This window comes from Globicephala melas, chromosome 8 (assembly GCF_963455315.2).
Source record: "Globicephala melas chromosome 8, mGloMel1.2, whole genome shotgun sequence".
Lineage (NCBI taxonomy): Eukaryota > Metazoa > Chordata > Mammalia > Artiodactyla > Delphinidae > Globicephala > Globicephala melas.
Genome location: NC_083321.1, coordinates 11,422,017 through 11,439,379, shown reverse-complemented (window position 1 = coordinate 11,439,379; position 17,363 = coordinate 11,422,017). Strand labels below are relative to the sequence as shown.

The 17,363-nt window shown below is 41.1% G+C and overlaps 1 pseudogene; it reads left to right on the top strand.

The window, feature by feature from the left end:
- The first annotated feature begins 8,399 nt into the window (after positions 1-8,399).
- Positions 8,400-16,471, top strand: LOC115849832 (olfactory receptor 9I1-like; annotated as a pseudogene).
- The last annotated feature ends 892 nt before the right edge of the window (positions 16,472-17,363 follow it).

Sequence of the window (17,363 nt, the reverse complement as noted above, 5' to 3'; positions counted from 1 at the left end):
TTCAAAAAGTACTTGACAAGCTGAATGTTGGTTTCCTCTCATCTAAAAAGGGTTTATCTCTTCTTTTTCTTTAGAGAGTAGGGTCAAAGCTAGTGTGGTTTGTGAGGGAGCGCAATGTACTGGGAGTTATTAGTTTTGCTTCCTCTTGCAGTGATGCAAGACACTTAGCATCTTTGGGTCTCAGTTTCCTCATTTATACCATGGGACTGATAATGCATCTCATATCTGCTTCAGGTGATTGTTTTTAGGATCAGAAGAGACAAGGTAGGTGAGACTATATGGAACACTATGGGGGCTATTTCAAGGAAGGGCTTACACTGAGAAAAGGGAAAGAGCAAGAAGCAACTCTTGTTGAATCTCTAAGAAATCTGTAAAATTCTGGCAGGTATTTGGAATGTGATGGTATTGACATGACAGAGAGAGCTGGAAACTACAGGTAGGCTCTAAAACAGAATGAGCTCCTTTGTGGGAGAATAATTTCCCCATCATTGGAATTGTTCCAGCTCCATAAAGATTGGTCAGAAAGGGTCACCATTAGCTCAAAGGCCAGCCATCAGAGATGCCCTAGACAGGATTTCTGCTGTGGGTGGGAGGTAAATCTCAGATTCCTGCAGTTGAGAGATCGTGAAACTACTTTCTATGAGTGCTCACTAAGCCCCACGAAAGCATAGAGAACTGAGGTCTTTCTTTTAGGACTGGTCAGCTGGGCACTGACTTTGGGAGAAGCTCTAAGGATGTTAGGAGGTGTAAAAACCCCATCCAGGGCTTCCCTGGTGGCGCAGTGGTTGAGAGTCCGCCTGCCGATGCAGGGGACACGGGTTCGTGCCCCGATCCGGGAAGGTCCCACATGCTGCGGAGCGGCTGGGCCCGTGAGCCGTGGCCGCTGAGCCTGCGCGTCTGGAGCCTGTGCTCCGCAACGGGAGGCCGCGACAGTGAGAGGCCCGCGTACCGCAAGAAAAAAACAAAAAAACAAAACAAAAACCCCATCCAGAGCTAAAGAGACCTCACGCTGCTGCTCACTCTTTGTAAGGCTGGTTCTGTCCAGGTATCCCCATCACCAGAACTCCTCTCCCCTCCCAATCCCTTTAAGGGGGCGGGCACAGTTCACCTGTTGTCACCACTCTCTGAGAGGCAGAGGGCTTGAGTACTTCTGGGCAACAGAAAAGCTGTGCTAAGACTCCGAAAAGGTGAAGCAGCTTAAGCAGTAGAAAGAGTGTCTTGTCAGGCTGCAGGAGATCTGTCACTCCCAACATTTTGCATTGCTGTTTGCTTCTGGCCAAGACCCTCCTCATCTTGGGGCCTCTTTTCCTCGTCTCTACTTCATCTGCCCGAAGGCAAAAGGGCAGAACCGTGACCTTTAGAAACACCTTTAAGTTGCAGGATTCTACCGCACACTCTGTCCAGTGAGCAGATGAGGCAGAGTGAGCAGGCATTGGTGAAGGAGAAGGGTAAGAGATTTGAGGTCAGTGTTTGGACAGAATTTATATGCCATTCTGGAAGTTTCTTGTAGGATCACAAAGTGAGGATGATCTCGAGATTTCGACTTTTCAGATCTCCCCACGCCTCCACCTCCCGTCTTCAGGCGGGGCATCTGTATCACTATAACCCCCAAGCTGAGGGATTGGGCGGTGCGGTGGAAAGGGCTCTGGATCTCAGTTGTGGCTGCTTTTCTTCCTAGCTATGTGACCTTCGGACAAATCTGTTGACCTCTCTGAGTCCCCACTTTCCTCACCTTAAAATGGGTTATGTGAGAGTCAGATGGGATAATAGGAGTACAATGTTTTAAAGTGAGGGATCATGAAAGTCCTGTGTAATTCGGAGGAGGGGAGTTCACACCTTCCATTGTATGCAACAGAACCAATGTTTGTTGAGAACACAGGCCTTCTCATTTCGTCCTCGCAGCGCTCCTGTGACTTGGGTAGTATTCATGTCCATCTTAGAGGTGAAACAGCTGAAGTTCAGATAATTTACATGGCTGGCTGGAACTTGACCTCACTGTGATAGAACTCCAAAATATTCTGGTTCCATGACACCACGCTGGTTCTGCCTTTCTGCTATTTTCAATGGGGCTTGCTGGAGAATACTTTCCTATGTATTTCTAAGTTTAAATTCAGCTAGTAAATGACCTATTAAAGTTTTCCGCCAAATAAGTTTCTGGGAAAAAGGGGAGCTCTCGAATAGTCTATTTTTATCTCTAGATTGAGCTACTTTTTACCTGAACACAGCATGTTGGTGGAAGAAACTACTTTTTTTTTTTTTTTTCACCACTTAAGCGTCCTTAGGACCCAAGTCCACCCTGACACTTGGAGTGGCAAAGCATCTTGTACCTGTTCCTTTATTCCTTTTACCTCTTCAAGTTACCACAAGCAGATGATGCCAGCTCTGTTCTAGTGGCACAGGGAGGATCATTGTCATCTAATGTCTGTTTAGCTCTATGTATACATCACTGCATCCCCGGTGGACAGTGTACTGCTGGGCACAGAATATAAAGGCAGATCCTTTAGAAATCTTTGTTGCATATTTCCAGCTGAGAACAAAGGCTACACAATTTCAGGCACATCATACAAACTTTTATATCTTACTATTTTAAAATATCTTTAACCCTGACTTGGAGGATCTAAGTGGATTAGTTTTGCTGAGCTATATAAATACTTTTCAGATCCATGGCTCTGTATTTTCCACAGTACGTGCTATTATAAAGCTGGTGTCTGGGCCCTTATAACCATCCCTTCCAAGTGCAAACTTATTACTTTGAGAATCATCTTCCCATAGATTTTCTCGATTAATCCATACTTAGCCTCTTGGCCCCTAGTCCAGTGTTTTCTCTGCTCTGAGATACAGGTGGGGCATCTGCTGGACTTCTTCTCTTCTGAAACCCTCCTTAGTTTTCTGAAATTTAGTGGTGGTTTTGGGGAGGTTAATAAAATCCCAAAGAGCAAACAGTCTCATGATCTTTCTCCTTCAGCTTTGGAATGTGTGAATTAGATGTCTAGGTGTGTTTACTATTGACTGATATAAAAATGAAGCTGTGGGTCTTGAGCAGACATGACTAATGTGGGGGAAAGATAACCTAGAGTTAGTGGTTCACCAGGAAGTGTCTGGAAGTGAAATATTTCTGTGCCCAATCAACAATTAGATAACAGGTCTTCCCTGGTGGCACAGTGGTTAAGAATCCGCCTGCCAATGCAGGGGACATGGGCCCCATCCCTGGTCCTGGAAGATCCCACATGCCATGGAGCAACTAAGCCCATGCACCACAACTACTGAGCCCGCGTGCCACAACTACTGAAGCCCGCATGCCCTAGAGCCTGTGCTCCACAACAAGAGAAGCCACCGCAGTGAGAAACCCGTGCACCGCAACAAAGAGGAGCCCCTGCTCGCCGCAACTAGAGAAAGCCCGCGCGCAGCAACAAAGACCCAACGCAGCCAAAAATAAAAATAAATAAATTTATTTTAAAAAACATAACAATTGGATAACAGAACACTGAGAATGCGAAATGCTGATATTGATCAGTACTGTGGCATTAATGATGCCATTAAGGATTCCCTTTATTCCTGTGCATCCTTAAAACCCAGCAATTTCAACTATTTTGTGGGCTTCAAAAACAGGCAACTGCTGCTTCAGTGTTCCATTCCTATTTCCCCAGCAACTTAGCTTATCTAAATTGCCTGGGACTGAATATTTTTCTCCGAGGCTACACCGATCCATGGTTCTTCTCCCTGCCTAGAGATTTTGTGTAGCCACTGTTGGTTTTCTTTAATCATAATTATTAGGAAGCTGATTGGCTGCTCTATCTAGAATTATCAATTCTTTTGGACCAGTTCAGGAGTTTAGACAAGGTATCACAAGGCAAGTTGGAACTCTTCTTGGAGAGAACGAATTTTCCAGCTCCTCTGAAGAGCAGCAAACACTTGGCAGCCTTGATTTTCTTTAACATTTTCCTTTGCCTATTGAAAAATGGAGGTACCTCCTGCTAAAAAGGATCACATTAGTGTGCGTTATGGGTTAGGAGACCCTGCACGCTTCTCACTGTGCCTCAAAATGCAGTCCCACGTCCCTAACTTAGAATTTGGGTTTATGAAGATTTCAGGAACTGGCTACAGTAGCAAAGACCTTGAGATCCCCCCGAGCTTTCCACTTTCTCCCTTGAGCATCTGCCTTCCTTCACCATCCACAGATGGGTCTGATTTAGGCTGACCCACTGTTCGTGCGCTGTCTTTCCTGAACCCATTTGGCAAAGTCCTCTGGCAGCACCGTGATTGGTCTGATGCGGATACGGCTGGTCATTCAGATGATCCTGGCTTTGGGCAAACAGGTGATTTTATTTTGTCCTGATTTATTCATCGATATCTCTTTCCAAAAGAGACTTAAAGTGGCTTATAAAAATGCATGACATGCAGCAAGATAAAATAAGTAAAAACTGAGGAGTGAGACTTGGACAAAGGGAAAGTACAGGTGGGAAATGATGAGGAACCAGGAACAAGGTTGTTTCACGTGACTTTTGTCTTGACACTCAAACCTGTGCTGGAGGTGATGGTTCCTTGGTGGCTGCACACTCTTTTTTTTTACATCTTTATTGGAGGATAACTGCTTTACAATGGTGTGTTAGTTTCTGCTTTATAACAAAGTGAATCAATTATACCTATACATATGTTCCCATATCTCTTCCCGCTTGCGTCTCCCTCCCTCCCACCCTCCCTATCCCACCCCTCCAGGCGGTCACAAAGCACGGAGCTGATCTCCCTGTGCTATGCGGCTGCTTCCCACTAGCTATCTACCTTACGTTTGGTAGTGTATATATGTCCATGCCTCTCTCTCGCTTTGTCCCAGCTTACCCTTCCCCCTCCCCATATCCTCAAGTCCATTCTCTAGTAGGTCTGTGTCTTTATTCCTGTCTTACCCCTAGGTTCTTCATGACATTTTTTTCCCCTTAAATTCCATATATATGTGTTAGCATACGGTATTTGTCTTTCTCTTTCTGACTTACTTCACTCTGTAGGACAGACTCTAGGTCTATCCACTTCATGTACACTCTTGATTAGAGTTTGATTCTGATGGTAGCCCTGTGCACCTCTTCTACCCTCCCATCCCTGCAGGTGAGACAAGACCAATAAAGGTGACGCTGCAAAAAGGAGAACATGTGCAGGGTTTTCAGAACTGGGGTCATTTTCCAAAATCTATATTTAACTTATGTTTACTCTCCTCTTTGCCAAAACACAGAGAGTAATGTATCTGAAGCCTTGAAAAATTTCTGGTACTCACTAGAAATTAACTCATTATTACCATACTCGTGAGCAGTGCGATAGCTGTTGGGAGCATGGCCTTGGAGTCCAACAGACCTTGGTTCAAATCCCAGCCTGGTGGTTTACCTAGCACCAAATTACAAATTAAGTAATTTGATTAACCAAATTACTTAACCTCTGCAAGCCTCTATTTTCCAGTCTATAAATAAGGATAATAACAATATCTGGCATTGGGGGATTGTGAAAAGTCAATGAGGCCGTTTATGTAAAACACCTAGAACAGTATCTCACCCAAAGGGAGTGCTGTTTTAGTGCCATTCTTCATTATTGTTATTAATACATGCCCTTTCCCTCTCTCACGGGACTTTTAAGAAGAGAAGAGAACCACCAAGTTGTAGAGCAAGATGCAGTGTTTGAGGTTAGCGAGTGCAGCCTTCTCACGTGAGGACACGGACCCGGAGATGGGAAGATAGTTGCTTGAGTTTACATAGTACATCAGTGGCAGACAGCAGATGTAACTTCAGGCCTCCAGGTGCTGCTTCCAGCCTTCCTACCATATATTCTCCCTGGCTCATCATAATCAGCGGCCCCTCCCCCACCATGACACTCTGCTCCGAAGGAGACTAGTCCCACTCTCTCAGAGGAGATCTAAAAGTGTCTCTTAGGGGAGTGGTAGGTTGAGGTGGGTCTCCCGACTTGTGCGTCTCTAGCTGGGGTTGCCTGGAACTCGACTAGTGTCTCACTTCCTGGGTCAGAGTCATGAGCCATATGTCGGTTCATGGAAGCACAATGCATTTAGAGCCGAAGTCCTGGTGTGGTCTTGGGACAGTTGGTTTAACCATTTGAGCCTCATTGAACTCGGTAACAAAAGGAGCATCAATTAAATTTCTGAATGTCAGAACAAACTAGTGGCTGAAAACTCATTTTTGTAACAGTTACGTGTATTGAGTATTTATCCTGTACTAAGCACAGCTTGTATTTCCATGAGTTATCTCTTTACCTCCCATAACACAGCAGTACTGTTATTGCTGTTGCATGGGTATTTAGTCTAAGATGCTAGAGGTCAAGTACCTTGCCCAAGGTCATACAAACAGAAATGACTGAGTTTGGAACAAGCTCTGTCTGTCTTCAGGGCCCATTTTCTTAGCCACTGTGCTATATTGTTGGGATTCCAGTCTTCCCTTTACATTGAGTGATGGTAGGCTGATTACTGAGCCTCTAATGCCCTAGGGACTTCTCTCTGTATTAGGAGGTTGACGTTTCTGAACAAAGTTGCCTTGAGAGTGTTTCACAAGGACCGGAAGAACTCTGTAGGTTGTGTAATGGAAGTGAGTGATCCATTGCTGGTGTCTTCATTTTCTATTGTTTGTGGATGAATGATGTGTGCAAATAAGCATGAATAGTTACCCGATCCCTATCATATCTGATGAAATATCACCTTTTCAATGAACCTTCCCTGAAGATCCTATTTAATACCCCCTCCATACTTTGGATCTCCCAAAGCTCTGTGTGTGTGTGTGTGTGTGTGTGTGTGTGTGTGTGTGTGTTTCATAGCACTTATCTTCTATCATGGTAAAAAATATACTTCTTTTTTTTTAAAAAAAAAAAACATATTTTGTATATGCCTTCTGCTAGAATGACCACACCGCAAGGGAAAGATCATTGTTTGTGTTTTGTTCCAAGCAACCAGAAGAGTGCCTAATGCATTGTAAGTTCTCAGCAGATTCTTATTGAATAATTAAATGAACATACTCTCTGTCTCTTTTTCTCCCCCTTTGGTCAAGATGATTTGTGTGAATTCCAAGAACACCGCGAGTTATTGTTTTGGTTGAAAGTCAGTATTATACTGAGCCCTAAGGTAAAAAAAAACCTCCTAAATATTTACATTATCAGGAACTCAGTGGGGGAGGGGTAACACCAGATGTTGATGTTTATTTCATCATTAGATCAGGTTTTGCCAAACATTGGTGAAAATTTCATTTTCTTATTTACCTAAAATCCTATGAAATCTTTCTCAAATTCAGTTTTTGTTTCAAGGATGGAAGGAGGACAAAAAGAATCACCTTTGAAGTCCACATTCGGTATTTCCATTACCCCAACTGATCAACATCCAAAGGTACTGAGACAAGACTGTCTAAATGTCTGGCAAGAGCTTCATCTCTATTAGAATTCTAAACTCGATGTGATGGCTTTGTCTCTTAAGGAGCTTTGTCGGCTAATTCTGGAATGGCTTGATTCATGACTCTTACTGACTGATAATGATCTGGCATTTTAAAATAATGGGACTGTTCCTTTGGAATAAGTGAACCTGGAAACCAGGCCATGTTGCTTGGCAGAAAGAGAGAGGAAGAAGACACTTGGCAGGCAACAGGCTGTAGAAGTTCCAACAGTGCTTGCTCTTCACAGCTCTGTCTTGTATCCAAGCCCATTGGGTTCACGTGCACATCAAAACAACCACAAAGAAAGAATTGATATTGGGACTCCAGGGGGCTGTGGACTTGGAGATAAGAAGATTCCAGAGTATGCATGAACCTAGAAGCATGTTACATTATTGCAGAATTTAGAAAAAAATAATTCTAAGTGTGTGAATTGGACCAAGTGTTAGGTACAGTATATAAGTGATGTCCTTCACAGTAATATTGTGACATTGGCATTGACATTCTCATTAAGCCAACAAGGAGACTGAGGTTCAGAAAGTTGAATTAACTTGCCCAAGGTCTCAAGGGATGGGAACCTTGGTCTGATATCAAAGCCCATGTCCTTAGTTCTATACCATTAGGTTTTCTCCAACAAAGTGGTATTTTCTGGCTTTTCAGGGAGACTGATGAAGGTTTCCAATTTGCCACCTGTAAGAAGCTAGAAAATGTCTAAGGATCTGAGTTCTAGCTCTGGCTTTGCCTCTTTACTATGAAATCATGCACTAGTCACTTTACCTCTTTGACCCTCATATTCTTCTCTCAAAAGTGGGATTAACAATATGTGCTTCCAAGGATCTCTGAAAGATCAAATGCAATAAAGTTTGTAAAAAATGTAAAATGAGTTACAAATCTCAAAGATTATTATCATTACTGAAAATGATCAAATCAAGCCATGCTCACCTTATTTTATCTTCAATGGGATTTGATTTTTTTATTTCAGTGGGCAATTTAGGATTCATGGCAGAAAATGGCACTGTGGTGACAGAATTCATTTGATGGGGCTCCAGCTGTGGGCAGAGCTGCAGACGGGTCTCTTCTTTGTGTTTCTGGTCCTTTATCTCATCACCATAGGAGGTAACCTGGGGATGATAGTGCTGATTCAGAGTGACCGTCGCCTCCAGACGTCCATGTACTTCTTCCTCAGCCATCTTTCCTTCCTGGACATTTGCTACTCTTCTGTTATTGTCCCTCAGTTGCTGGAGACCTTGGGTGCTGATAAGATGGTCATCACCTTTGAGCGCTGTACCACCCAGTTCTTCTTTTTCACACTCTGTGCTAGTACTGAATGTTTCCTTTCGGCCGTGATGACCTATGACCTCTGTGTGGCCGTGTGTAACCCTCTCCTCTATGCCACTGCCATGCCACCTCAGACCCGCCTGCGGCTGGTGGCTACGGCATATGACGGTGCCATGGGTCAATTCTGTGATCCCCACTGGGTGTACCTTCTCCATCTCCTTCTGTAAGTCCAACCATATGGATTTCTTCTTTTGTGACCTCCCACCTCTGCTGAAGCTTGCCTGTAGTGAGACCAGACCACGAGAACGGGTGATCTACCTCTTAGCTTTCTTGGTCATTACAACCAGCGTTTCAGTGATTTTTATATCCTACCTGTTCATCATTCGGGCTATTCTGAAGATTTGTTCAGCTGGTGGCAAAGCCAAGCCTTTCTCTACCTGTGCTTCTCACATAACTGCAGTGGCTCTTTTCTTTGGGACACTGATATTCATATACGTGAAAGGTAACATGGGAAAATCCCTTGGGGAAGACAAGATTGCATCAGTATTTTACACTGTGGTCATCCCTATGCTGAACCCAATGATTTACAGCCTGAGGAACAAGGAAGTGAAGGAGGCTCTGAAGAGACTTCTCAACAGGATGAGGGTTTCCCAAGTAGAGTAAGACTTGAGCTCCATCAATTCAGAAGTTCCTGCAAATCATCCTTTGGGCTTTTGACTTGTCCTCTTAACCCAGGAACCAGATCTCATAATTACAAAAACATACTGAGGCAAAAAAATGTAGATTTAGTTTCCAGGGATTTCTTTATTAGCTCTATGACTTTGAGCCAGATATTCCCTTCCTCAGTTATCACATCAGGAAAAATTGCCTTGCTATGATTAAAGCCAGGATCAAGAGAGATGGAATGGCAAAGGGTTTTATAAATAATAACATGCTATAAAATGTAACATTCATTTTTCTGACCTGTCCTGGATATTGTTTAGTGTTTTCTCAGCTACATATTTTTTCCCACTAAGCTAATATTTGTATCTTGAATAATTACAAAACAATAGCTTATTGCTTACATAGTAAGGACAGTCACCTTCTTTGGTTGTGGGTAGTGGGGTAGCAATCAGCCTTGACCAAAGAAAACTTTCCTCAACATTCAATCGTATATAATTTAGGTATTTGTCATGGAAAATACAAGTAGCTAAAGAGAGGAAGAAAAAATAGAGGAAAAGGAGATATGAACTAGGAAATGTTCAAGTAGAAAAAGTTAGTTTATTTCCCGAGATAACGTAGAGGACCAAGACACTGTAGAATGAAAGAAAGGTATAATGATTTGCATTAATTATTGAAAAGAGTTTGATCTTGACGTAGGGCTGAAGTGAGCCCGATATATAACTTTTGAAATATATCTTGATCACCAAAGGTCAGAATCTCTGTTTTATTTCTGAAGCATTGTTCATGGACCACCTGCCTCAGTTAACTCAAGTTACTTTCTATTCTTCAGTAATGAAAACCACTATCTACTTCCATCTCCTGTAGGACATTTACTTTACCCGAAGACAGATGACTATGAATCTGACCTCCACCTTTTACTGACCTTCACATCTGCTAGAAATCTTACTTGGGAAAAAACTCCATGGAGATTCCACAATCTTATTCATCAATTCAGCAAATATTTACTGATGATCAACTATGTATCAGAAATAACACTAGGCTCAGGAATATAGTAATAAGTAAGATAGACACGGTTCCTCCTTTATGGAGATTAGAACCTGGGGCATAGACAGATATTGACCCATTACATAGCTAATTGATTTCTTTGTACGATTTTGGTAAGTGGAAAAAAGAACCACACAGGGTATTGTTATCCTGTATGGTAGGGTTCTGACCTAGTTTGGTGTGGTCAGGAAAGCCTTCCTTAAGGAACTAACATTTAAACTGAGGCTTAAAGAGTAAATATGTCATAATCATGGGATGGGGACACCATTCCAGATAGAAAGAGTTGCAAATGCAAGGGTCTGTGAAACAGGATGCCTTGAGGAACTGAGAAGCCAGAGTGGCTGCAGCATAAGGAGTGAGAGGATTAGTGTGAAAGGCAGCTGGTGAATTCAAGAGAAACCAGGTCACAGAGAACCTTGCAGGCTCATTTAGGGACTTGTGGGCTTCACTCCAAGAGCAAGGGATGAAATGATTCTATCTGAATTTTAAGAAGATCCCTTTGACTGCAGTGTGATGGCGGAACGGGGGTTCTTGGTAGTGGAGATGGAGGGAAAGAGGCCCACTTCACCTAAGAAACAACAAATGGTGTATCCCAAGGCAAGGTGTTTGAGTGCCACACAATACTGTATGCTTCATTGTAGAACAAATATTAGGCCAGAGAAAGCTAACAGGTAGGTGTATGACCATGTTATTGGTAGAGGACTGATTCTTGGAAAAACGGTGAAATTGGGGAAATATACTTTTGGAGACATCCATTTTGGTATACTTTTTCATTGGTATACCTTTAATTCCCTGAATTGAGCACTTAACTAAGATACATTCAGATATTCACCCTGTGTCTGTTCATCAAAATAGCCAACAACTACTTCTTAAGAGGGCAACACATTTTCAGTGACTCCTACTATATGCCAGGCTGTGTTAATGGGCTGAAGAAATCCTCCCTTAGAGGAGTTCTTGCATCCCTTGGAGGAATTCTTTTAAGTCAGGAAAAATCTTCTACTTAAAAAATAAATAAATGGGGAAAACACTAGACAGTGAGTGTGCTATTTTATTTGTGGTGGGAGCTGCCTCACGCTTCTCAACCCTTCTACTTGGTGAGTGGCAACAAACTTTGCCTATAAATGAATGCCCTTTGATACAGTATTTGATGTATAAACAATTGCTTAAGGGATGCACCAAGTGAATAAAAATAAAATGAAGTTTTAGTGTGTTTTAGGGGACCATCTTCTGGTGATGAGAGAAGGCAGCAGAGGAAATGGCATTTATGTTGAATTTCCGCTTACATATATTAATAAATGAATGAAAACATTCATTAATTACCTAATGTGTGGCAGGCTCTGTGCCAGGAATTTTCACTTATCTCAGTGACAGGCCTCATTCTACACATAATCTTTTAGAAAATGGGATCCTAGGAGGGTTGATTTTATGTGCTAATCTGATTGGGTCATGGGGAGCCAGATATTTGGCTAAACATTATTTCTGGGTGTGAGGATGCTTCCAGATGAGATAAGCATCTGATAAGCATCTGTTCAGTAAAGCAGGTTGCCCTCCCCAGTGTGGGTGGGCACCATCCAAGCTTGAGGGCTTGAATAGAACAAAAGGCAGAGGAAAGGGGAATTCATTCTTTCTCCTCTGCCTGACTGCTTGAACTGGAACAGCAGTTTTCTTCTGAACTTGGACTGGGATTTACACCGTCAAGTGCCCTGGTTCTTGAGCCCTGGACTACACCGCTCTTTCCTAGGTTTCCTGATTGTGGGAATTCTTGGCCTCCATAAAAGAAATCGTGTGGGTCAATACCTTATCATAAGTCTCTTGCTATGCTATAAACAGATCCATTACCTTCAGAAGTTTCCTACCACCCTCTTTATTTATTATTATTATGATGATTATTATTTTGTGATAAGAACACTTAAGATAAGATCTACTGTCTTAGCAAATTTTAAAGTATACACTAGAGGAACTCCGTGAAGGCTCACGACAAGGAGTACTTCCCAGAATTTCTGCTGCCTGTGTCATTGTCTCCGTGGTCAGCCACAGCCATGCCCTGCCTCTGCAGGAGACCCTCCAACAGTAGCAGGTTTTCTGTTTGGCTGAAGGCTTCCCTAAGACCTCATTAGACCCTTGCTGATTTTAACCATGGGAAAGACTGTGGAATGGGAGTAAACCATGACTCTCCAGTTGTGTTTCTGTAACTCAGATATTTACAGGTGAGGAAATGGAGTCCCAGAGAGCTTAAGTGAATTGCTGAAGTTCACCTAGAGAGGCAAATTTGACTGTGTGGCTGATAGGGTCTTGGTGCTCAGGCTGGGTGTCACGCCTGAGCCTCTGAGGTGGGAGAACTGAGTTCAGGACATTGGTCCACCAGAGACCTCCCAGCTTCACGTAATATCAAAAGGTGAAAGCTCTCCCAGAGATCTCCATCTCAACGCCAAGACCCAGCTCCACTCAACAACCAGCAAGCCACAGTGCTGGACACCATGCCAAACAGCTAGCAAGATAGGAACACGATCACGCACGTTAGCAGAGAGGCTGCCTAAAATCATAAGGTCACAGACACCCCAAAAAACACCACCAGAAGTGGTTCTGCCCCCCGAAAGAAAAATCCAGCCTCATCCATCAGAAAACAGGAACTAGACCCCTCATCAGGAAGCCTACACAATCCCCTGAACCAACCTTAGCCACTGGGGACAGACACCACAAACAACGGGAACTACAAACCTGCAGCCTGTGAAAAGGAGACCCCAAACACAGTAAGGTAAGCAAAATGAGAAGACAGAGAAACACACAGCAGATGAAGGAGCAAGGTAAAAACCCACCAGACCAAACAAATGAAGAGGAAATAGGCAGTCTACCTGAAAAAGAATTCAGAGTAATGATAGTAAAGATGATCCAAAATCTTGGAAATAGAACAGAGAAAATATAAAAAACGTTTAACAAGGACCTAGAAGAACTAAAGAACAAACAAAAAATGATGAACAACACAATAAATGAAATAAAAAATTCTCTAGAAGGGATCAATAGCAGAATAACTGAGGCAAAAGAACGGATAAGTGACCTGGAAGATAAAATAGTGGAAATAACCACTGCAAAGCAGAATAAAGAAAAAAGAATGAAAAGAATTGAGAACAGGATTAGAGACCTCTGGGACAACATTAAATGCACCAACATTCAAATTATAGGGGTCCCAGCAGAAGAGAAAAAGAAAGGGACTGAGAAAATATTTGAAGAGATTATAGTTGAGAACTTCCCTAATATGGGAAAGGAAAGAGTCAATCAAGTCCAGGAAGTGCAGAGAGTCCCATACAGGATAAGTCCAAGGAGAAAGGTGCCAAGACACATATTAATCAAACTATCAGAAATTAACTACAAAGAAAAAATATTAAAAGCAGTAAGGGAAAAACAACAAATAACAACAAGGAAATCCCCATAAGGTTAATAGCTGATCTTTCAGCAGAAATGCTGCAAGCCGGAAGGGAGTGGCAAGACATATTTAAAGTGATGAAAGGGAAAAACCTACAACCAAGATTACTCTACCTAGCAAGGATCTCATTCAGATTTGATGGAGAAAATAAAACCTTTACAGACAAGCAAAAATTAAGAGAATTCAGAACCACCAAACCAGCTTTACAACAAATGCTAAAGGAGCTTCTCTAGGCATGAAACACAAGAGAAGGAAAAAACCTACCATAACAAACCCAAAACAATTAAGAAAATGGTAATAGGAACATACATATAGATAATTACCTTAAATGTAAATGGATTAATTGCTCCAACCAAAAGACATAGACTGGCTGAAAGGATATAAAAACAAGACCTGTATATATGCTGCCTACAAGAGACTCACTTCACACCTAGGGACACAAACTGACTGAAAGTGAGGGGATGGAAAAATATATTCCATGCAAATGAAAATCAAAAGAAAGTTGCAGTAGCAATTCTCATATCAGACAAAATAGACTTTAAAATAAAGAATGCTACAAGAGACAAGGAAGGACATAACATAATGATCAAGGGATCGATCCGAGAAGAAGATATAACAATTGTAAATATTTATGCACCCAACATAGGAGCACCTCAATACATAAGGCAAATACTAACAGCCATAAAAGGGGAAATTGACAGTGACACAAAAATAGTAGGGAACTTTAACACCCCACTTTCACCAATGGACAGATCATCCAAAATGAAAATAAATAAGGAAACACAAGCTTTAAATGACACATTAGATAAGATTACTTAATTGATATTTATAGGGTATTCCATCCAAAACCACAAAATACACTTTCTTCTAAAGTGCTCATGGAACATTTTCCAGGATAGATCATATCTTGGGTCACAAACCAAGCCTTGGTAAATTTAAGAAAATTGAAACTGTATCAAGTATCATTTCCGACCACAATGCTATGAGACTAGATATCAATTACAGGAAAAAATCTGTAAAAAAACCAAACACATGGAGGGTAAACAATACACTACTTAATAACCAAGAAATCACTGAAGAAATCAAAGAGAAAATCAAAAAATACCTAGAAACAAATGACAATGAAAACACGACAAACCAAACCTATGGGATGCAGCAAAAGCAGTTCTAAGAGGGAAGTTTATAGCAATACAATCCTACCTCAAGAAACAAGAAAAATCTCAAATAAACAATCTAACCTTACACCTAAAGCAACTAGAGGAAGAAGAAGAACAATAAAAAAAAACCCCAAAGTTAGCAGGAGGAAAGAAATCATAAAGATCAGATCAGAAATAAATGAAAAAGAAATGAAGGAAACAACAGCAAAGATCAATAAAACTAAAAGATGGTTCTTGGAGAAGATAAATAAATTTGATAAACAATTAGCCAGAGTTATCAAGAAAAAAAGGGAGAAGACTCAAATCAATAGAATTAGAAGTGAAAAAGGAGAAGTAAAAACTGACACTGCAGGAATGCAAAGGATTATGAGAGGTTACTACAAGCAAATATATGCCAATAAAATGGGAAACCTGGAAGAAATGGAAAAATTCTTAGAAAAGCATAACCTTCTGAGGCTGAACCAGGAAGAAATAGAAAATATAAACAGACCAATCACAAGCAGTGAAATTGAAACTGTGATTAAAAATCTTCCAACAAACAAAAGTCCAGGACCAGATGGCTTCACAGGTGAATTCTATCAAACATTTAGAGAAGCGCTAACACCCATCCTTCTCAAACTCTTCCAAAAAATTGTGGAGGAAGTAACACTCCCACACTCATTCTGTGAGGCCACCATCACCCTGATACCAAAACCTGACAAAGATACTACAAAAAAAAGAAAATTACAGACCACTATCACTGATGAATAAAGATGCAAAAATCCTCAACAAAATACTAGCAAACAGAATCCAACAACACATTAAAAGGATTATATACCATGATCAAGTGGGATTTATCCCAGGGATGCAAGGATTCTTCAGTATATGCAAATCAATCAATGTGATCCACCATATTAACAAATTGAAGAATAAAAACCATATGATCCTTTCAGTACATGCAGAAAAAGTTTTTAACAAAATTCAACACCCATTTGTGATGAAAACTCTCCAGAAAGTGGACATAGAGGGAACCTACCTCAACATAATAAAGGCCATATATGAGAAACCCACAGCAGACATCATTCTCAATGGTGAGAAACTGAAAGCATTTCCCCTAAGATCAGGAACAAGACAAAGATGTCCACTCTCACCACCATTATTCAGCATAGCTTTGGAAGTCCTAGCCTCGACAATCAGAGAAGAAAAAGAAATCAAAGGAATACAAACTGGAAAAGAAGAAGTAAAACTGTCACTGTTTGCAGATGACATGATACTATACATAGAGAATCATAAAGATGCCACCAGAAAACTTCTAGAGCTAATCAATGAATTTGGTAAAGTTGTAGGATAAAAAAATTAATGCACAGAAATCTCCTACACTCCTATACACTAATGATGAAGCATCTGAAAGAGAAATTAAGGAAACACTCCCATTTACCATTGCAACAAAAAGAATAAAATACCTAGGAATAAACCTACCTAAGGAGACAAAAGGTCTATATGAAGAAAATTATAAGACACTGATGAAAGAAATTAAAGATGATACCAACAGTTGGAGAGATATACCATGTTCTTGGATTGGAAGAATCAATATTGTGAAAATGACTATACTACCCAAAGCAATCTACAGATTCAATGCAATCCCTATCAAATTACCAAAGGCATTTTTTACGGAACTAGAACAAAAAATCTTAAAATTTGTATGGAGACACAAAAGACCCCAAATAGCAAAAGCAGTGTTGAGGGAAAAAAACGGAACTGGAGGAATCAGACTCCCTGACTTCAGACTATACTACAAAGCTGCAGTAATCAAGACAATATGGTACTGGCATAAAAACAGAAACATAGATCAATGGAACAAGATAGAAAGCCCAGAGATAAACCCACACACCTATGGTCAACTAATCTATGACAAAGGAGGCAAGGATATACAGTGGAGAAAAGACAGGCTCTTCAATAAGTGGTGCTGGGAAAACTGGACAGCTACCTGTAAAAGAATGAAATTAGAACACTCCCTAACACCATACACAAAAATAAACTCAAAATGGATTCGAGACCTAAATGTAAGATCGGACACTATAAAACTCTTAGAGGAAAACATAGGAAGAACACTCTTTGACATAAATCACAGCAAGATCTTTTTTGATCCACCTCCTAGAGTAATGGAAATAAAAACAAAAATAAACAAATGGGACCTAATGAAACTTCAAAGCTTTTGCACAGCAAAGGAAACCATAAACAAGATGAAAAGACAACCCTCAGAATGGGAGAAAATATTTGCAAATGAATCAATGGACAAAGGATTAATCTCTAAAATATATAAACAGCCCATGGAGCTCAATATTTAAGAAACAAGCAACCCAATCCAAAAATGGGCAGAAGACCTAAATAGACATTTCTCCAAAGAAGGCATACAGATGG